The following is a 24,058-nucleotide window of genomic DNA, read 5'->3' on the forward strand; positions in this document are numbered from 1 at the left end:
CATCTCAGCCTGCCGATCACTTAGTTCCTAACGCTGGCGTTCTATTTCTCTTTGCTGCAGCGCCATCGTCTCCGCAACATTCTCCTGATTGGCCCTCAGATTGGCCAACTCATCTTGCAACAGTCCTAGCGTTGCCCTCAGTGTATCGGAGTTTAGTTCCTCCTCATCAAACTCCAAATGTGGTTCATTCTCGACCACATTTGGGGGAGGAGGTTGGGATGGTGCAGCGCCAGCAGCCTGTCCAGTTTTCTTGGATGTTTTTGCCATTAGATTCTTTCACAGTTCTTTCCCAAACTCTTAATGAAAGCACCAGAATGTTGACCCTCGATTTAGCCAACGACACGGAGTCAAATGTACGACAAAGTATAAAGCAAGAAGGAGAAAAGTGATCTAACGGAAAAGAGGAAAACACCAAGGAATTATAGTGGTTCGGCCCCAAAGAATGGTAATGACCTACATCCACTTAGTGATATTGTTATTATTGAATCTCAAAGTTGTGATCAAAGAACTAGGGTTCTTGAGTTTCACAAACCTTGAATGTATTACACTAAGACCATGTACAATTCACTATAGATCTTTTTTCTTTCAATATTTAACAAAAAGATTCAGGAATGAAAAGTTCAAAAGTCCCTTCCTTGAGCTATTTCATGCATATTTATAGGCTCAAGGAGGGTTACAAATGGCAACGTGCCCTATCTTTCCTTAATAATCGCGTATCAAGGTAATAATGAAGAAATATTCAATGCAGTTATTATAAGTTTACAGGTTAAGAAGGAAATAAATTAGGTTATACGACCATGTTGGTCGTATAAAAATTAACCCTGACGATGCGGTGTGCTTCTGGTTGATAGTCGAGCAGTACTTTCACTACGTGTCAACCACGTGTGAGAAATTCTAGCCATGTAGGGTAAGTTGGTAACGAACAAGTCAAAGAACTCAAATAATACAATTAGTTAGAATACTAACCACTCAGAATTGTGATTGAATTCACCTATGGTCAACTATATGATATGACTAGAGTAGATCATAACGGTATGTTTACTTATCATATCAACTGTCAATATCGGTCCAGTCCGATGTAACAAATACATCTGATCTTATCTACTTTGCTAATGTTCTGGAAAGAACATAACATTGTAATGTGTAAGTAGATCATATCGTAGATTGACATGTCAATGTAAATCCTGTGCACTGACTAATCTTAGGACTAACTTATTTTGAACATATAATCATATTTATATTCCACTGTGATTACATCACTATAAATAAAATTAGCTATATGCTCGGGATTTAATATAAGTTTATATTTAAAAAATAATCATGAAAATAAAACATGTGAGCAAAGTGATTGACCAAGTCAAAAAATGATTTCTATTCTTTTATTGATAATAAAATGAGATTACAAAGAATTTGGGTTTTAATTAGGGCATAAAACCCCAATACATTATACCCATGTCTTACAACTCTCCCATCAAAGCCCTTCAAGGGCAAAACGGTCTTTATGTCCCATTTCCTGCTAATCCTCAAATAACACTATAAATCCCCAAGTAATGTCGACATACCTTATTAACCACCAAATAACTACCTGTTACCCCATAAACCCCGAATATGCGCTAAGTTGCTGAAATACCCCTAGGCTCACCCCAAACCGGGCATTCGACCCCATTGTGACTATTCTGCTAATCTGCTCACTTGGAGTGCCTTAGACCACACATCTCAAATATATCCCCATAACACTGGGGTCTCACTCATAACACATACATAATTACATTTATGCCCTCAATGGGCCAAAATTACAAACATTCCCCAATTTACAGGAATGGGCCCACATGCATATTTAATAAACATAAACATGCATATCTAGTCACATTACCACACGAATCATCAATATCGCATAATCACACATATATTAAATTAATTCCACAGATAAGCTCGATTATGCCCTCCTGACACGGTAACCAAGTACTCAGCCTTAACAAGAATGATAGTCTTAATCTGTATGACTTAATTTTTTTTATCCAGAATTTCCATTAGCTTTTCCTTATACAATAAGTTTCACTAAATTCCCAGCGTCCCCTCACCAAATCAAGGGTTGTACTCGATACCCCTTTCCTTAACATTGGCACCAGTAATACCTTATGAGCCTCTATGCATGCTGGGGTAAGGCTAATCCGTAGGCCCCTGTCCTAATCCTTATTAGGATCTTACAAATATATCAAATCTAGAGTCAAAATCCTCTTTCCTTTCTGAACCATCTTGTCATTGTTAGTTCATAATATTCGAAGAAATACAAGGTCCCCAATCCTTGTTAGTTTATTAACTCAAAAAGTAAACTCTATCTCCTCTCACGTATTCTCTCTCTCTCTCTAGGTCTTTGAGTTTTTGAGAAAACTCTTGATTTCTAAAGCTTGGAGGCAAGCTTGGTGTAATTGAGTTGATTTGGGAGAAGTTTAGAAGCTTTTCAGCTAAAGGGAATAACTCAGGTATTGTTGTTGCAAGAGGTAAACTCGTTTTACCTTAGTTTTTGGTTTCATTTTAAGTGTTCATGGGAGAGGTTCTTGATTTTGGCTTTTGGTTGAGTTTTAACGAGTTTTGAAGGAAGTTTATTGTATTTATGAGTTTCTAAGACAATTCACGTGGTCGAAATGGGCTAAAACTGTGTCTTGGGATGGTTTTAAGAGGATTTGCGATTTCTAAAATCGTTGGAATTCTAGGTTCGCAGGGTCGCATCGCGACCCGCATGAACTCAGTCGAGGTAGGGGTGACTCGAAATGCCTTAGTACCGCGGCGCTTGGCGGGCTGCACCGCGGGGCAAGTGTAGGGTATTTTGGCCGTGGGCTCTCTGCCTAGTCAGGTGCCACGACCATTAGTGGGCGGTCGCTGCAGCTCAAAATGTGAAAAAGTCACAAAATAGGTTTTGGGTTATGGGAACCCAGACCTAAGGGCTTGGGCATGGTTCTACTACCCGGTTTAGTAGGATTCAAGGTCCTTGAGGCTAGGACTTGGTCTGGAAGCCTTTATTGGCACATTTCTTGATTTTTATTCGTTGTTATGGTTGTGACTAGGATATACCGCTAAGCTCAAGAGGAAAGGATCGCACTCAAGGTCGCTATACTCTATTCGCTTAGGACTTGAGGTAAGAAAACTACACCTGGACTGTGGTTAGGGCTTGAGCCCCATTTATCAAACATGGTTATAACCGTGCTTAGAATGTTTTATTAAACATGTTTGACTGCGTTGTGCATGTCTGTGTTAAGTGATGTATGCTTATCTATTATATTTGATTGAAAACCTCGACTTATAAGTCAAGGATGACAATAGCATGCTGAATGCAAGCGATGATAGATTGCAAGCGAAGAATGGCGACCTTTGAACCAGAAGGGGAGGGTTCCTAGAAAATATAGTGGATACCTCTAGGATTGTTTCAACTGGATCATATGAGACCATATTAGTATGTGAGTTTCTTGATGTATTCCCAGCAGACCTGCCTGGGTTGCCACCACACTGAGAGATCGAGTTCGTCATATAGTTGGCGCCAGGGGTGAAGCCAGTATCTAGGACACCTTATAGAATGGCTCCAAGAGAGTTGAAGGAACTGAAGATTCAGTTGCAAGAGTTACTGGATCTAGGAATCATCAGACCCAGTTTTTCGTCATATGGTGCTCCAGTGTTGTTCACCAAGAAGAAGGATGAGACTTTAAGAATGTGCATCAACTATAGAGATCTGAATAAGTTGACCATTAAGAATAAGTATCCACTTCCCAAAATCGACGACTTGTTTGATCAGCTAAAGGGGAAGATAATGCTCTCTAAGATTGACCTTCGGTTTGGCTACCATCAGTTGAGGATTAAGAAGGAGGACGTACCTAGGCCCGCGTTTCATACGAGGTATGGACATTATGAATTATTGGTCATGTCCTTTGGATTAACCAATGCCCCAACAACCTTTATGGACTTGATGATTAAGGTCTTCAGGGATTTTTTGGATAAGTTTGTGATCGTATTCATCAATGATATACTAGTGTACTCCCAGTCAGGGACAGAGCACGAGTAGCATCTCTGTTTGGTACTATAACGGTGAGAGAGCATAGGCTATATGCTAAGTTCAACAAATGTGAGTTTTGGTTGCCCAAGTAACATTTCTAGGCCACATTGCGAGTAAGGAGGGGATTCTGGTAGACCCAACCAAGATTGAGGCAGTGAGAGATTGGCCTAACATTTCTATCTTGAATAGCTACGCCGTTAACTGAGCTGATGTGTAAGAAGCCAAGTGTGTCTGGACAGTTAGATGTGAGAACAATTTCAAGGAGTTGTAGTGGCGACTAATCACCGTTCTGGCACTGAGTCATCCATCAGACAATGAAAAGTTTGTAGTCTACTGCGATGCTTCAAGAAAAGGTTTGGGTTGTGTACTGATGCAAGCTGGGAAGGTGATAGCCTACGCGTCTAGATAGTTCAATGAGTATGAGCAGAGGTAACCTAGTCACGATCTGGAACTGGCAGCGGTGGTATTCGCACTGAAGGTATGGAGGCGTTATCTGTATGGAGAGAAGTGTGAAATATACACCGGCCATAAAAGCTTAAAGTATTTCTTTACTCAGAAGGATTTGAATATGCGCCAAACGGATGGCAGTCTGAGAGAATGATTTAGATAATGAAAGATATGTTATGGGCCTATGTGCTGGACTTTGGGGGATCTTGGAGTAAGGAACTCCCTTTGATTGAGTTTTCTTATAATAACAGCTATCAGGCGACTATCAGAGTGGCTTCGTATGAGAAGTTGTACGGAAGGAAGTGCAGATCGACCATTCATTGGGATGAGATGGGTGAGAGAAAGTACTTTGGTCCTGAGGTCGTTTAGAGGACTAATGAGGCAATGGAGAAGATTAGAGTTTGGATGCTCCCTTCCCAGAGTTGACAGAAGAGTTACTCATACTTGAACCGCAAGAGTGTAGAGTTTCATGTCAGTGATCATGTGTTTCTCCTTTGAGAGAAGTGAAGTGATTTGGAGTGAAAAGAAAGTTAAGTCCTAGGTTTGTTGGCCCCTTTGAGATTTTGGAACAGGGTTGAGAAGTAGCTTACAGATTGGTTGTGCCTCCAGTTTATTAGGGGTTCACAACGTATTTCATGTGTCCATGCTCCAGAAGTATGCATCAGATTCTACGCATGTGCTAAGTTATGAAAACCTGGAGCTTGATCAAGATTTGTCTTATGAGGAGTAGTCGGTTCAGAGCCTAGACCGAAAAGATAAAGTCTTGCAGAACAAGACCATTGCCTTAGTAAAAGTGTTGTGGAGGAACAACAAAGTGGAAGTGGCAACTTGGGAACTTATGTCTGATATGCAGGATCAATATCCCGAGTTATTCAAATAAATTATGAGGATGAAATTTCTGTAAGGAGGGGATATTTGTAACGCCCCAAATCTGCTAATAAGCCATAGTGCCTTGTTCAGTGTGCCAGGAGGGCAATAACTGGCTTAAACGTATCATTACATGGTTAATGATGATTTATGTGTATTAATATGTGATTACCTTAATTAAATGATTATGTGATTGGAAATGCATGTTTACGTGAATTAAATATGCATGTGGGCCCGTTTTTGTTAATACGGGCATATTTGTGATTTTGGCCCGTTGAGGGCATAAATGTAAATTATGTGTGTGTTATGACTAAGACCATAGTATTGTGGAGATATATCTGTGATGTGTGATCTGAGATGGTTCTAGGGAGCGGAATAGTCACAATGGGGTCGAATACCCGGCTCGGGGTGAGCATAGGGGTATTTTGGGAATGTAACACATGTTTGGGATCATCGGGTTACTGGTAGTGACTTAGCGGTTATTTGAGTATGTTGGGATTAATTAGGGATTTATAGGAGCACTCAAGGAATTAGCGAGAATAGTGAAAATGACAGGATTGCCCTTGGAGGCATTAAGTGGCTCAGGTTAAACCTAGGGCCATTTTTGGATATTTTGCAGCTCATGATAGACTTAAAATAATAAGAAATCAAGAAATAGTTAGAAGACAAAAAAGCACAACTTTCTGCCTTCCTCTTTCTCTCTCTCGTTACCCTTACTTTCTCTCAAAGGCTAAGGAAGTTTTTGTTGAAATTCAAGGGAGAAAGCTTGGGAATTTGTGGGCTGAAGCTGGGGATTTTGCTAGGAATAACTCAAGGCTTGATTCCCAAGCTTTCTCCCTTGAATTTCAACAAAAACTTCCTTAGCCTTTGATTCACACAGTTGAGGTAAGAATTCCATGCTGAATTTATGGGTTGTTCTGTTGTGATCTTGAGGTTTTGCTTAGTTTTAAACCTTGAGCTAGGTTGTCGATTTCAATTGAGTTATGGGATAATTTTGGGGTATCTATACTTGTTGTGTTGCTTTAGTATGAACTCTAGACTAAATTCTAGGTTTAAGGTTTAGTTTGGATGAATTTTGGAGAGGTTGACTCCTAGAAATGCATGGGGAATTGCTGGGTTTTGGGCTCGAGCCGCGTCCCTGTTTATCATGTGTCACAACCCGTGTGTGCGAAGAGGCTTGGAGAGCCTTTGATTTTGCCCAGGTGTTGCGACGCAAGCAGGGTGTGTCGCGACCCGTGTCCCACAGAAGAGAGCCCCAAGGCTCTCTAACTTGTAGCAGGTCGCCACCCTAAGGGGTTGGCCACGACTCAAATTAGGGGAAATGGCCCATATAGGGTTTTAAGGTCTGGAACCCAAATTTAAGGGCTTGGGAAAAGTTCTACTACCTGGTTTAGTAGAATTCGAGGTCCCAGAGGCTAGAATATTATTTCAAAGTTCTTATTTGATTTAGGGCTTGATGGATTTTTATTATTATTGCATTGTGGCTAGGTTTTACTGCCAATACTATGGTTAGGGGATCGTGCTCGGGATAGCATTAGTCAATCCGCTCAGGACAAATGTAAGAAAACTGTTTGTGCCCGTAGTGTAAGGCATGGCCCTATTATTTGTGTTTAATGTGTGTGTGAATATTTGTAGTTATTATGCTATGTTTTGTATGATTAAGAATGAATGGAGAAGGTTGGGAACGGAGAAGGCCAGGATTGGCGAAGGCCATGATTAAGAATGTTGAATGCAAGAGGCTAGGGTGAGACCCTCTAAGGGTGCTGCTCTCACCCGCTCAGTGAAGACCGTGCACCCAGTGCCTTGTAAAGGACCTGGGTGGCATAGGTCGTTGTGTGACTAATATGCTATCTGTTTAAGATGTGTATTACTGGATTAAGTTGTTATATGCTATGTGTTGAGTTTTCCTACTGGGCCTTGGCTCACGGGTGCTCTATGGTACAGGTAAGGGCAAAGGAAAGGTCGACCAACTATGAGTTGGAGAGCGTGGAGAAGCGTGTATATGTTCAGCCTACCTAGCTGCCACAACTAGGGTTGTTTGAGAGACATGCTTTAAGCAGTTGATTTTGTCGCATAGGTCGATTGTAAAGTAACTTTTGAATTATAAATATGTTTTGAAATAGAGTTTTGAGATTCTAGTGTATCACTTTTTCAACTTTATTGGACGCCCAAATCTTTTATACTTAATTTTCGTTAACTGAATCTTGATCCAGATTTAATCACACTTTTCATTCTAAAACATCGATTAGCGAGCTAATGGCACATTTTAAAATCACATGGTAACGACTCAAAGGAAGTAGGGTGTTACAGCAAGGGGGCTCGGGTGCGGCTCTATGGCCTCTTATTTAGATTGAATTCATGCATGAGCATTGATATTACTTCTTAGCATGTTATTTATGATTATCTACTTATGAGCATGTTTATGTTTTCTGGTTGAGCCTTGCCTCATGGGTGCTACGTGGTGTAGGAAAAGGAAAAGAAAAGCTGGACTAGCCATGAGTTTGAGAGCTTCAGGGGTGGGATGTACATATGCAGTCTGGTCAGCCACCACGACCAAGGTTTCTTGTTGGAACTAGGATTGAGCCATGATTTTGCCACCTAGGCTGACCCTTGTATTTATGTTTTATCTATTTTGGTTTATAAACCCTTTTGGGATCCCATGAATCAAACTTAAACTCTTTTAATGAAGTCGTTACTGTATGACCAAAAATTTTGGTACCTAAACCTTGTGTTAGTTTCAATTACACGTTTTAAGTCCAAATGACTTGTTTAGTGAGTTAAGCATTATTTTAATTACATAGTGTAACAGTCTTGGATTAGGAGGCCGTTACAGGGATGTGACTAAAACTCCTTGACCAATAGATTCCCCAATGATGGCAACCAAACTCAAAACTTGTATACATCAAGTGTAGAGTTCAATGGGTAAGAACAAATCATTGATAAGAGAATAGTTACAACATTAACAACTTAAATGTCCCACCTAGGATTAGTTAATATTGGTTGCTATCGAGCATGAGGGTTAAGCCATAGGATTTTAATAAAAGTCAGTTGAAGAGAAACAAGCATCTTTAAAGGTATTAAAGATGTTGTAAGAATTTCATCTATGGGAAACTAGAGGTGGTGCCGTGTAACGCCCTGGATAACCAAGATCGTTACACTATGTGTTTATAAAAGGTGCAAGACTTGCTAATCAAGTCATTTAGTTAAAAATGTGACACTAAAACCATAATCAAACTAGGGTTAAAAGATTTTGGTCATAAAAGATAAATTTAATTTAAATAAACATTTGATACACGGGATCTCAAAATCAGGGTTAAAGAACAGTTTACAAAATTGCAAAGGTTATGTACAACCACAAGCCACTCTAATGGAAAAATAGGCATTTTAGGTTCTCCTGTCCCTGTACCATCTCTCGGCCGTGGCGGCCGAGCAGCCGACTATGTACATTCTGCCCCCAGAGCTCTCCAATTCAAGGTAGGTCCAGCTTACCCTTGCCTTTAACTGCACCACATAGCACCCGTGAGCCAAGGCCTAGCAAGAAAACCATAATACAGAGCATAACTAATAATAGTAATCAAATAATTCACAAACATTAACCAGATATTTAGTAGACCATAGTGTTCACATAATCAGTGATAACAATCAACAAATCAATAATCTATCATCTAGGAAATCAACATTCCATAATCATCATATTAACAACAATAAACACATCATACAATACCCAGGGTCGGCACCCTTAGGCCGAACCCTTTGATTATCCCGCTGAATCCCACTCACTTAGGCCATGTCATCAATTATATTGTTAACCTCAACTACCAATGGCCAAGTCGCGTCCTATGAACAAATATAAATTTCAGCACCCTTAGGCCATTTATTTCATGCTCACATGGCATAACACAGTCATACAAAATTGTATACAAATATAGGGAACCCTTAGTCCAAACATAGCCACACAAACGGGTGCGGTTTTCTTACCTTTGATTCCGAGTGGAGAAAGTGAACAGGTTCCAAGCACGATCCTTAGCCTCGATCCTCGGCGACAAACCTAGTCACAAAGGACATTGATATCCATCAACTTCCAATCAAAAATAAAATACCTAAGGAACAAAACTAGCCTCCTGGACCTCAATTTCTACTAAATCGGGTAGTAGAAATTATCCCGAGCACCTAGGTTCGAACCCTCAAGCCCTAACAATTCTTAAAGCACTTCCAAGACCAAAATTCCCAGGCAGGTCGTGACTTGGTTCAGCAAGTCGCGACTTGCCCCAAGTAAGAGAGCAAGTTCCCAAGCCAAAGGGGAGGTTGGTCGCGACTTGGCCAAGCAAGTCGCGCCGTGCCCCCAAGTCAGAGAACTTCCTAAGCCAGACTGGCCACACGCGCTGCGGCGCCCCTAAGCTGGGTCGTAGCGCGGCCTACGAACCCAAAGAAAACCTGGGTTTTCTCCTCCTTGTCCCAGACAAGAACACTCACACTTACCCAAAATTTCTTCCTCAAAAACTTCCTCAATTCCATTACCAAACAAGTTACGAACTTCAGAATAAACTACCTATTTTTAATCCCAAAACTTCAGCCACAAAAATAAAATCAAAACCAAATTCAGCAGGTATTATCCCCTCACAAGCTCAGCCAAATTCATCACTAAACCCATACACAAGAACTCAAAATTCAACCTAAACTATTCAGCCAAACACACAAAGATGTAAAGCAAAGTTCTTACCTCAATTGGAGACCCAACTTTCAGTATAGACTTTCACACCAATCAAGCTCAATTCTATAAATTTTCTTTTGAATTCCAGCTTGAATCACCTTAACTTTCTGTCTAAAACTCCAAGCCTCAAGCCACTTTCAACAGCCCAAGAGTTAAACACCAAAGGGAAGAGAGAGAAGAGAAATCATGAGGGTGAGAGAGGGAAAGTGAGCTAAGAGTTTTTTCCTTCTTTCTTTCCTTAGACTATTCTCCAACCTTCTCTGTTTTTGTCCAAACAAAAAGACTGAGTATATCCTTAGGCTTAGGAAAAGACCATTTTGCCCTCCCGAAATAAAACTAACCTTTAACTTAATCTAGGGGTATAATAGTCATTTGTTCGAATTCCCACCAATTCCTCAAGTGTTCCTAATATTTACCACTTATATCCCATCATCCAATTAATCACCAATTATTTACCCTCTGTCTAATAATCTCCATTATATTTCCTAAATTCCCAAAAATACCCCCAGGCTCCCTCGAGCCGGGTATAAATCCTCGTCGTGACTATTTCGCCAAACCGTTCACTAGGATCGTCTTGAACCATATTTTGCAAATATATCCACGTAATATGTGGTCTCAATAATTTACCACAAATAATCACATTTATGCTCTCAACAGACCAAAATTACAAGTATGCCCCTATAAGCTAAACAGGGCCCACATGCATATTAATACTCGTAAACATGCATTTCATATATGCATATAATCATGCATTTAATCATTTGAATCACACATAAACCAATTATGCCCTCCCGGCACGCTACTCAAGGCCCTTAAGCCTTATTAGTGATTTTTGGTCGTTACAACTATCCCTTCCTACTGAGAATTTCGTCCTTAAAATTTACCTGAATAACTTGGGGTACTGATCCCACATTGCTGACTCAAGTTCCCAGGTCGCTTCCTTGACCTTGTTATTCCTCCATAATACTTTAACTAGATGAATCGTCTTGTTTCGTAGAACCTTATCTTTCCTGTCTAAGATCTGAACCGGTTGCTCCTCATAAGATAAATATGTCTGCAATTCCAAGTCTTCATACTTAAACACATGTGTAGTATCTGAAACGTACTTCCGAAGCATAGAAACATGGTCTACGTTATAAACTCTTGACAATGACGATGGCAAAGCCAACCTGTAAGTCGCCTGTCCAATCCTCTCCAGGATCTCAAAAGGTCCAATAAATCTAGGGCTCAGCTTACCCTTCTTTCCAAATCTTCTCACCCCTCACAGTGGTGAAACTCGCAGAAACACGTGGTCCCCAACCTGGAACCCCACATCTCTACGCTTCGGATCAGTGTAGCTTTTCTATCTACTCTGTGAAGAAAGCATTCGAGCTCGAATCTTCTAAATAGCTTCATTAGTCTTCTGAACCATGTCCGGTCCCAAATACTTCCTCTCACCCATCTCATCCCAATGAATGGGCGATCTACATCTCCTCCCATATAACATCTCATATGGAGCTACTCCAATCGTTGATTGAAAATTGTTGTTATATGAGAACTCAATCAACGGGTGATACTTACTCTAAGATCCTTCAAAATCGATCACGCATGCCCTAAGCATATCCTCCAATACCTTAATCATCCTCTCAGATTGTCCATCAGTCTAAGGATGAAAGGCCGTGCTGAACTTCAACTGAGTTCCCATAGCCTTTTCCAAGCTACCCCAAAACTTGGAGGTAAAGATAGGATCCCGGTCTGACACTATAGATTTAGGAACCCCATGGAGACGTACGATCTCCCTCACATACAACTCTGCATACTGATCCACCGTATAATTCATCTTTACTGGAAGAAAGTGAGCAGACATGGTGTATCTTTCCACTATCACCCACACCGAATCACGAAGCCCCACTGTCCTGGGTAAGCCTCCCACAAAGTCCATCGTAATATCCTCCCATTTCCACTCGAGAATACCCAGAGGTTGAAGCAACCCTGCTGGTCACTAATGCTTAGCTTTTACCTGCTGATAGATTAAGAACCTGGCCATGTACTCCACCACATCCTTTTTCATCCTGGGACACTAATAAAACGTCTGTAGATCCTGATACATCTTCATGGTACCCGGATGAAGTGGGTATGGCATAGTATGCGATTCATCTAATATCTCTTGTCTAATCCCCACATCAGTCGGAACACAAATCCAACCCTGATACCGTAGCAAGCAAGCCTAAAAAATAGAATAGTCCTTAGCTACTCCCGCTAAGACATTCTCTCTAACCTCCTGTAATTGTGCATCCACCAACTGACCCTCCTTGATTCGCTCTAGTAGGGTCGACTGCAAAGTAATGTTGGCCAACCAACCCACCACCAACTCTATCCTCGCTCTAGACATCTCATTAGTCAACTCCCTTGAAATCTAAGTAGAACTAAACAGCTGACTTGGGCCTGCCACATAATCAAAAACATACATTTAATCATATAATCATGCCTGCCACATAATCATGCATTTAATCATTTAAAATCACACATATACCAATTATGCCCTCCCAGCACACTAATCAAGGCCCTTAAGCCTTATTAGCAATTTTGGGTCGTTACAACTATCCCCTCCTTATAATACTTTCATCCTCAAAATTTATTCAAACACATCATGTAATAAATCTCATACCCCTGACCATAGCTCCAAAGTCCAATTATTTAGCTTTTATCTTTCGATAACACTCGTACTAGAGTGATAATTTTGTTCCATAAGATCTTATCTTATAACTATAATTTCATTAGCCTTTCCTTATACAATAACTCCACTGAAACCCCAGGGTTTGCTTATCTCATCAGTGGTCATTTTCCTATCTTTTCATAGGCACCAGTCATTCTCATAAGCCATCACCCATACCAGGGTAAGGCTAGCTTGTAGGCCCTCGGCTTAAACTTTGGTACGATCTCAGAACTCTCATTAAATCGAGAGTAGAAATTCTCTTTGCTTCCCCAGCATATCATACTCTTTCTTGTCTGCAATGCTTGGAGAAATACAAATCTCCCGTCTTGGAACTTCGTGTTCTGATACCTGAAACTTGCAAACTCTTATGTCCTTTCAGATAGGCAGATACTTCTGCCCTAATAATTCTAACAACTTCATTGGTTTCCCCAAAGAACCAATACTGAGCCATGATACTCACTGTCTTTCATTTCTTTACTTAGAACCAATACCTCTTACTTTTTATCTTACCATATCTTATGCCAGGTCACCTGTAACGACCCAAATTTGCTAATAAGGCTTAAGGGCCTTGATTAGCGTGCCTGGAGGGCATAATGGGAAGTATGCGTGAATTTAATGATTAAGACGCATGATTGTGATTTTAAGCATGTTATATGACTATTTGAGTATTTGAGATGCATGACTATGTGTATTATGATATGTGATAATTCTAGCCCGTTGAGGGCATAAGTGTGATAATTATGTGATGTGATTTGTACCACGTGGGTGTGGTGATATCAATGCGATGCACGTGCCGAGACGGTCCTAGAGAGCTAGATAACTCCAAAGTCACAACGGGGATTTTATACCCGGCTCGGGAGGAGTCTCGGGGTATTTTGGGGATTTTGTAAGTTAGCTCTTGTGAGATAATGGTAACTGGTAATTTGGTAACTTGTATAACTGCTAGTAACCATAGAGAGTAACAAGATTGGTTAAAGAAGTGGTAGAATTGTAAGGAGGTAGGAATGACAAGAAGGTCCTTGAGGTTTAGTTGGAATGGAAGTTAGATGGAAGGGTAAAATGGTCATTAGGCAAGGATTAGGATTACTTCAGCTGTAGGAAAAGGGAATACGTATTATACTTTGTTATATTTTGGTTTATGCTGAATTTGAAAGAAAGGGCTAGAAAGAAAAGGGAAATGAAGAAGGGGCTGAACTTGGGACCTAGGAGGAGACTCAAAGGGCGTTCGAGGCAATCAAAACCAGGTTTAAGCTAGGATTTCTCAAAGGTAAGAATTGTGCTCTGTTTAAGTTGAATTTGAGTCTGAATTTTCAGAGATTAAGTGAGAAAACTTAAGGGGAATATGGCTGGTTTTACTTTGAAATTCAATTAGGGTAATCAAGAGCAAAGAGGTTGGGAGCTGGAATTGGGAGGAGTTCAAGCTGAGTTTGATTGAGGTAAGAATCTTTAGCATGTTTAATTTCGTAATTGGTGTGGCTTAAGACTTTTGAAGCATGATTTGTAGTTTTGGAAGCCATGGTTAAAGTTTTAGGAATTTGAAACTCAAGATAGGATTTTGGGGTGTGTTTGTGTGATTGGGGTTGTTTGTGATGTTTATGGGTTGTTAAAGGGGTTCATTTGGGGTTCTGAATTGATTTTGAGGCTTAGGTATAAGTTTGGGGTGATTTGGAGTGTTTTGGGTTCGGGAAAACGCACGGGAAAAACCCAGAATTCTGGGCTCGCGAAGGAGCGCCGCGGCGCAAGGCTGTTTCAGGGAAGGGGCGAGCTCTCTGACTTGCTGGGCGCCGCGGCCCTATAGGGCAGCGCCGCGGCGCTAGGCCATTTTCAGAATGTGATATTTTGCAATTTTGACCCTTTGCTCCGGGGATTCGGGGGATGTCTTCGGTGCATTGTTTTAGGGATTTGGAGCATTCCGAGAGTGTGGGATTGGTTCCGGGAAGTAGTTTTGGATTGGTTAATGATAAAGGATGTTTCGCTTGTGTTGTGACTAGGTCTTTGGTGAGGCTCGGGTTAGAGGACCGTGCTCGTGGCTTTGGGGCATCGGAAGCTCGGGATATAGGTAAGAAAGCTGCACCTGTGTATGTGGTTAGGTTGGGACTAAGTGTTCCCTATGTTTGTATGCATTGTTATGTGAATGTGATTAACCATGTGGACATGATGGGACTAAGAGCTCCCTACATTTGTATATCATGTCTTGAGATGGTGTTATTATGCCATGGGACATGCGATTACCGGCCTAAGGGTGTCGGAATCAATATTTGCGCACTGGGGCGCGGCTCGGCCACTAGTAGCTGAGGCAGCTTATTTATCACTGAGCTCGGTTAAGCTGGCCGGAGTCAGTGAGTATTACACTGGGGGTGGCCCTAATGAGCCGAAGACAGTGTGTTAAATAGAGGGTGCGACTAAGGGCGCCAACCCTGAATGTTATTTGATGGTTATGACAATCTGTTGGTTATGAATGTGAATATTGTGTTATGAATATAGTTGGTTGACTGTTTAGATGACAAACTGTTATTACTGATTGGATAATTGTTATGAAATATCGAATTCTTAGTTGAGCATTGTTTAATATTTGATAAGTGTTGCTGATCCTGCTATGTTATTATGCTTTCTTGCTGGGCCTTGGCTCACGGGTGCTACGTGGTGCAGGTAAAGGCAAGGGTAGGCTGAATCAACCATGAGTTGGAGAGCTCTGGGGGCGAGGTGTACATCGTCAGCTGCTCGGCCGCCACGGTCGAGAAATTGTACAGGAACGGAAACCTAAAATGTATATTTTGCCATTAGAGTGGCTTGAACTATTCGTAACTTCTAGAATTTGTTGTAACTAAGACACCTAAACCCTGTTTTGAGTCTCCATGTATTAAACCGTCATTTTTAATGAAAATAGCCTGTTTGTGACCAAAATCTTTTTATTCTTACTCTGATAATGGTATAGAGTTTACACTTTGTCTGAATGACTTGATTAGTAAGTCTTGCACTATTTTTAAACACACAGTGTAACGGTCTTGGTTGTCCAGGGCGTTACATCACCCTAGCCGTAATCCGGCATTCATCACTGTGACTATTTCATCAAGGGACTATACTTTCTTAATATCCCAAACACTTGCATATTCAATGCATAGTTCTTTAAAATAACCATTAATTCTTCAGATTTCCATTATATCAGTAGATGGCCAATACTTCTAGGTTCCAACCTTATTCCCTTCGTTCTCTATTTCCTTTCTAAAACATGTAAAATTAAAGGGTCTCAACCCGTCACTATCAATAACTATGCCACGTCACCCGTTCACATGAACCAAAGTGTGTTAACTCAACCTTCTAAGTTACAACCTTCCATGTCCAATCATCTCACTTGTAGTCTAATGTGGTCCACTCTTTCGATCCACCCCTATCGAAGGTACTATAACACTCTCAATTGTTACCTAGCTGGACTTTATTGTAATCCGTGGTGTCCAATCCAACCAGCACAAATCTTCCCAAGTTAGGAGGTTAGCTTCCAAATAAAAATTTTCCCCTTGTGCAGTCAAGGGTTTCTAGCATAAATCATCTATGAATTCTCACTAGATCTTGGTCTCAGGGTTAATTCTTTAAAAAAAGACCAAGCACTCAAATTCCTTATGCTATACATTCACCGTTAACTTAATGTTCCACGTATACCGACCATGTTCTCATTCTGCCACCTACCGCAAGGCACAAACCATCATTCCTTTAGTCTATCTCTGTGTAATGCCCTGAATTCTCCGATGTGGTTTAATGCCGGGATTAGTAGGCCGGGAGGGCCATACTTGCTTAATTATGCCATTAGTTGATAAATGCATGTATATGTGAATTATATTATAATATGATGTTAAATGCATGCATGTGGGTCCACATTTTAAATACAAGGGTGTGATGGTAATTTGGCCCGTTAAGGGTATAATTGTATATTAGTATGCATGCCAGTGATATGTTGTTGAGACCACATTATAATGTGGGTTTGTTCGAGCTATTCGGCATGAGATGATCTTGGATTATTGATTAGCGGTCTAGTCATAACAGGTTTAAGTTCGGGGCTCGGGATGAGTCTCGGGGTGATTTTAATAGTTAGAGCGTTACCGGGAATTAAAGGGTAACGGGATGTGAATTATTGGTGTTTGAGATTATTGAGAATAGTGGGAATTGGAGAGCGTTAATTATGATTAACGAGATAGGTGGAAAATACCAATCTTGGCCTTGGGAGCCTTCAGAAAACTTTATTTGACCTAGGGGTATTTTGGTCTTTTCACCCCTAGGATAGATATAACCATTTTTGAGCTGTGAAAGAGGTAGAAAAACAGAGTATACTTGAAGCTTCTCCCGTACCTATCTTTCCTTCAGTTTTCTTTGAAATTTTTGAACCATTCTTGAGGATTCAAGCTTGGGAAGTAAGCCTTGGAAGTTTGGGAAAGTGTTCCTCCATTGAAGAGCATCATAAGCTGAGCTTTGGGTAAGTTTCTAGCCATTGATTTCCTTGGTTTGCTCTGTTTTAGTTCTGTTTTGCAGCTGTGATTTCTAGGTTGAATACTTGGTTTTGTTGGGAGTTTTGGCTAGGGTTCTTATGGTTGTGATGTTTGGGGTATGTTAGGATGGTTTTTGGGTTCATTTGGCATCAAAAATGGGATTTGGAAGCATTGGAATCAAGTTAGAATCGAAGGAGATGAAGAAGGAGGTTTCAGGGGGTATCAGGTCTGGAGGTAGCGCTACAGCGCCCACCCTAGGGCGCTATAGCGCTACACAGAGGGCATTTAGGCGTTTCGGGGGTTCTGAGAATAGTGTTGGGGCACTAGGGAGCAGCGCTGTAGTGCTACTCTGTTCCTTCAAAAGGCCGTTTTGAGTGTTTTTAGGGGTTTTTGACTTGGGGTTTTAATCCTTAAGGCCCGGGATCGAATCTACTCACCGTGTGGGCATGTTTCGAGGTCCCGAGAGTGGTGCTTAGGTTAAGCCCTTTCAATGTTGATTTTCATTAATGGAGGTTATAATTGGTTGTGATTAGGTAACAACTAAGGAACCAAAAGGTCGATCGTTATCAGGAGTCATTCTTAATATATTTCTCGCTTGAACCTGAGGTAAGAAAACTGCACCCTGTGTATGTGACATGCATGATTGTTGTTGAGGCATGTTGGTTGATAAATATGGACATTGATTGCATATTAAATGCTAGCGAATATTGTTTACTTGTATATGGCACTGACTAGTCAGGGACACTGGCCTAAGAGTCAGAAACGGCATAAGCGTCCTGAACGCAGGGCAGAATGACGATTAGATCTAATCAATATCAACAATGAATGTCTCTAAGGCATTAATGCTGGACCGACCCTAAGGTCAATGAAACTTATAAGTGCTTGGCTAGTCTAAGACTAGTTACTGAGAGCAAGGGCCAGAGGCCTAGGTGACCGTTTGTCACATGGCTAGGGAACGATGTTCCAGGGTCATGACTCTATGGTCATGAGGAAGGTTATGTTGGTGACCAGTCACCATGCACCTATTCTGTTTAAGCTAGTGAAAGGTTCACTTATCTGCTAAGCTCGGTGACCCTATCGTCCAAAGGCTAAAGGGAGCTATACACAATTTAGTGACTTTTGTGACTGTCACTTATCTGTTTTGGACTGATAATTCTGAATGATTATTATGATCATTGTTGATATTATATCATGTTGTATTGTGTTTTCTTGCTGGGCCTTGGCTCATGGGTGTTATGTGGTGCAGGTAAAGGGAAAGAAAAGCTCACCCAGCCTTGAGTGGAGAGCTTAGGCGGTGATGTGTACATATGCGGCCGCTTGACCACCACGGCCAAGGAGTTCTCAGAGGAACTAGATGGTTTACCCTATTTTTGCCGCTTAGGTCGGCGAGATTGTAAATTTGACACAGTAGTGACCATTTTGTGTAATAAACAACTTGTAAATGTTTTGATTAGCTCATGAGCAGTTTATATACTTAATAAAATATATGCTTTCCTTTTTATTGGTTTTCCACCTTAGCCGGTTAATAACACTTAGAGCACGTTTTTAACCAAAGGACTCGGGTAGCGGGTCAAATTTCCGGTTCACCGTAACTGTTCTGGGGTAACCAGGGCATTACACTTTGGGTGTGTCTCAACCTTTGATGCACCGCTTATAGTCTCATGTCTTAAACAAAGACAAGGTCCTTCACGTTACCCTTATGTATCAATCCATTACACACGGATTCCTGTCCCACAGGGTGCTAACCAATCCTTATTCTGCCTTCTGACAATTTGATACAAAGTTGTTCATTCAGTCTAACTTTAAGGTCTTCTATCATTCCATTCTCTTGTGTAGCTGCCTTAAAAGATACTTCAGGTAGTAAATGACATGTCCATCGGTCTCATTGTGCTTCTTATCCCTCAAGCGTTCTTCAATAATTTCTTTGTGGCTTCTGATTGAATTTCTCCATACTTGATCCATTTTCTTCCTGTAGTGTGACCTTGAATAGGCTTGGAGAAATCACAACTAATACCTTCTGGAGCCTTACCTGTAACCCTGCTTCTTCAGTCTTAGTGTCATCGATGTAGTAGTCGTCCGCATTATGCTTCTAACTGGGGAGTAGATCAACACATCCCTAACGAACCTGGATGTGCCTCATCCATATTGCTCCTGTACTCTCTGCTTATCGAACTTACCTGTGTTTGTTGAAACATAAGTCAGTTAAGAACCTTTACTGATAATCCATCACACCCCACTTGGTACAAGTAATCATTCCTGAAATGTCTCTTTCCTTGATCCTCAGCTGGTAATAACCAGATCGAAGATCAATTCCTGAAGGCATTGTGCTGTCTTTTAATTGAGCATTTCAACTCTTCATCCTTAACAGGCGATAACAATGAATCCCACGATACGATGCTTCATCCAATCCATCCCTAAGTCAAATACTTCTTCAACTGAACCAATAATTCTTTCTGCCAAACTAATACCATTCTTCATAATGTCCCTGATACCAAATCTATCCTTAGCCAAATCCTAAAGCGTACCCAACAACTCCTTACACACCCATCTGAATCCCTACTGACCAACTCAATTTCCATTCAGTCCAACTAATATACTTCAAGTGATGTCCCCTACAATCCATGGTTGTCCCTTATCTAACAAATTAGCTCCCACTCTGGCTCATATGAAGGCTCTCATATGAAGAGCTCAATCACTTTCACTACGAACACCTTTACTACTTGTATTCCAATTCTTCTTTAAGGAGTTTCTAATTCATCCCCAACAAGAACTACTATCTCAATCCCCTTGTATGATAGCCTTGAGACATAAACTTCATATCTGAACCTCTTCTGGGAGATACGCAACACCGAACTCTTTCAGCTCGTTAACCAAAAATGTGAACTATCAAGTCAACTGGTCACCTACGAGGAACTAGCCTCAGGCTTCGAATGTAACAAGGAATTCTAGTCTTCCATTCTCTAATTCTAGGCAATCCATAATCTGACCTAACATACTGAACCATTCCATGTAGATAATGTTCCCTTACTTGACATCTTTCCAAATGGCATCTCCTACTTCTGGTGCATACTAAATAACTTCACTAGGCCTCATCACTATCCTGGTGGCTGACCTATAAACTATACCTCTTCCTGTCAAAACCAGGGGCCATAGAACTATCAGGGGTCCTTCTGTTCCGATTACTGAGCATCTGCCCTTACTAAATTCCACAAATGAGAATACTGTCATCTACATTTATTGCCCTATGACATTCATGCTCAATACCTCATTCCTTATATCTTAAATAACATGGCCCTCCCTGCTGCCCAAGCACAGATGAAAATCTCATGCATTGGAGCAGCCCTGATACTCTGGGCCATCCTAGAGTTTAATCCTTAAATGAGTCATCATTTCTGGCTACATCCACTTGTATCAACTTTCAAAGCGGATTGACCAACCCACCAACTTATTGATATATTCTGTCGTTGTCTTAGCATTCTAAACCAAGTTCATAAACTCATTAGTCTCTGCAACTCCAACTACTTCATAGTAATCTCTTTTATCAAATCATTGTCTGAGTTCCTCCCAACCCATCATGCCAACATTTCATGTTTGGGGTACCACTTCCGGGCATCCTTCTGCCACAACTACTTAACACATCCACTCTGTCACGACCTATCATCTTCATGTAATCAAGGATGGGATTAGCTATGCCCATCCGCTAATCAATTCTTAGGCAAATCCAAACCTTCCTCAAAACCAGAGGATAATTCCTCTAAAGCCTTCCATATAGTAATTCTTATCTGTTTATACCTTCAAGTTAAACCAACACTGACAACCCTACTGTAAAGATATACAAAGCAACACTTTTCCCAGCAAAACCCGCTATTTCACCCATCTAATCTCATGTATCAGACCTCACTGCTTTACTCACATACCTGCGAACGTTGCTGCGAATCTCAGGGGCAGATGGAGGATTCCAGCCCAACCTATCATCTACAACCCTCACTATTACAATACCAGGTCCACTTAACCATTTGAGCACACACAATCAGACTTAATCTGCCATCACCGACTAACCCCCCAGCCTTGATGTCCTTATCCAGAACCTTCCCATAGGCAGATCCAAACAACCATAATAATCATGCACACATAAAACGTATCAAACACCAATTCACGTTACAATGCATTAGTAATCAAGTTTCATCGTTACAACTAAATATACTCATACACATCATGCTTTCCATATACCAACAAGCAGATACGGCATATAAGTTTAACTTAAACAAATTCACCACATGCAATCAATACCCAAACAATTATCCAAATATGCATCCACATGCAATAGCAATGCTAATAAGCACGCTTCAATATCATCACACAACAGTCAAGGGCCAGGCACTATCATTATCTCATGCTCCCTATTAATCATACAAATTAATACATTCATATTTCATACAAGCACTTAAGCATATAATCTCATGTATTCAATTATAAAACCCTGAGTCAAGCTTGTCTTTAGCGGCGAGTGTACATGTCCAGCCAGTCTTCAAGAACCCTTAAAACTAGATCACTCTCATACCAAGTTGTAATGCCTTGGATAACCAGGGCTGTTACACTGTGTGTTTAAAATAGTGCAGGACTTGCTAATCAAGTCATTTAAATGAAAAATAGATCCTAAAGTCATAAACAGGTTAGGTTTAAAAGATTTTGATCATAAATAGATAACTTTCATTAAAATAAATGTTTGGTACACAGAATCCCAAAAATAGGGTTTAAAGGAAAAATTCACAAAATACCAAAAGTTATATACAATCAAGGCCACTCTAATGGAAAAATATACATTTTAGGTTTTTGTCCCTGTACAATCCCTCGACCGTGGCGGCCGAGCAGCTGAAAATGTACACCTTGCCCCCAGAGCTCTCCAACCCATGGTAGATTCATCTTACCCTTGCCTTTACTCGGACCACGTAGCACCCTTGAGCCGAGGCCCATCAAGAAAACCATAACATCATAACATGATCCTCGATAACCAAATAATTCATAAAACATTAACAAGATATTCAGTAGGTCATAGCGGACACATAGTCAATGAGGATAATCAAGGAATCAACAATCTATCATTCAGGTAATTCAACAAGCCATAAACATCAGATTAATCAACAGTAAACACATTCATAATCGATAGTTTATTACAATTATCATACAATACTCAAGGTTGACGCCCTTAGGCCGCATCCTCTATTTAACCCACTATCTCCGGCTCACTTAGGTCGAGCCCAGTGCATATCCCACTAACTCCAGCTCACTTAGGACGAGCTCAGTGATTATTTAACTAACCTCAGCTGCCAGTGGCCGAGCCGCATCCTGTGCACAAATATCAGTCCCGACACTCTAAGGCCGTTTATATTATGCTCACATGGAATATTATAACCATACAACATTTGTATTCAAATATAAGGAATCTCAGTCCCAACACAACCACGCAAATGGTGTAGTTTTCTTACCTTGAATTCCGAGCGGAGAATGCGAAATGATTCCCAGCACGGTCCTTAGCCTCAAGCCTGGGCGATAAACCTTGTCACAAGGGTCATTGATATCCATCAACTTCCAATCGGAATAAAATACCTAGGAAATGGAAACTAGCCTCTGGGACCTCCATTTCTACTAAACTAGGTAGTAGAAAATTTACTAGGCACCTAGGTTCGAATCCCCGATCCTTACCAATTCTAGAAATAATTCTAAGGTGAAAATACCCAGGCGGGTCACGACTTGGCTTAGCAAGTCGCGACTTGCCCCAAGTTAGAGAGCATCCCAGGCCTGAAGGTCCACACGCGTCGCAGAGCCCCCCAGGTTGGGTCGCGATGCGCCCTAGAATCCAGAGAAAACTTGGGTATTCTCCTCCTCCCAGCCAAGAACACTCAAGTTAAGCCAGAATTTTCCCTCGAAAATCTCCCCAATACAACACCAATCCACCATGAATTTAGACCCATATTCACTTATTTTCATCAAATAATTCCCAATAATTAATATAGAAAACACAGTTCAATTCAAACATAATAATCACAGCAATATCCATCAATTATTGACTTAATACCACTAGAATCCATACCCCAATTCAGCTACAACTCATCACTTGAATACTCAATACTCTACCTAACAAACCCAAGAAAATTCAAAGATGAAGACCAACATTCTTACCTCAATTGTGACTGAGTTTCTCCCTATTTTAGCAGCTCCAACTCCTAGCTAGAAATCCCTTAGCTTTTCTTCAAAAACTCCAACCAAAGCCCAAGCTAATACCCCTTTTCTTCTTCCTTAGCTCTCAAGTCTTAACTCCCTTCAATTAGCTTCAAAATTCAGTCACCAAGTGAGAGAGAGTGAGGAGAAATCATGAAAGAGAAAGAGTGCCTTCTCTTTCTTTCTTCAATATTTCTACAACCTTCAATTATATTCTAAACAAAATTATGAATATATCTGTAGTATCCGAGGTTACCTTTCTCTTAGACCTCTTTATTTTTGTGACTGTAGGTTGTCTTACTTTTATAGAATAGATTTAGCTTGAGTTGTGGAGATAGAATAAGGTTTATTTTTTTTAGTAGTTATGATTATTATAGTATAGTATAGTATATGTTTATGATATTAGTTGCCTTATTTGAGGAAAATGGGGTGATTGCATAAGAATAAATTAATTATGATATTATTAAATAGTGTTATGGATCGAGCCTACATAAAGCTTAAAAGCCCAATAAGATTTTGGGCTTAGTAAATTCGAAATCAGCCTCGGGAATTAAAGTTTGTTATTTTATGGTTAGTCAAGATATTTGTGGATTAGG

This window comes from Humulus lupulus, chromosome 5 (assembly GCF_963169125.1).
Source record: "Humulus lupulus chromosome 5, drHumLupu1.1, whole genome shotgun sequence".
NCBI classification, from domain to species: Eukaryota; Viridiplantae; Streptophyta; class Magnoliopsida; order Rosales; family Cannabaceae; genus Humulus; species Humulus lupulus.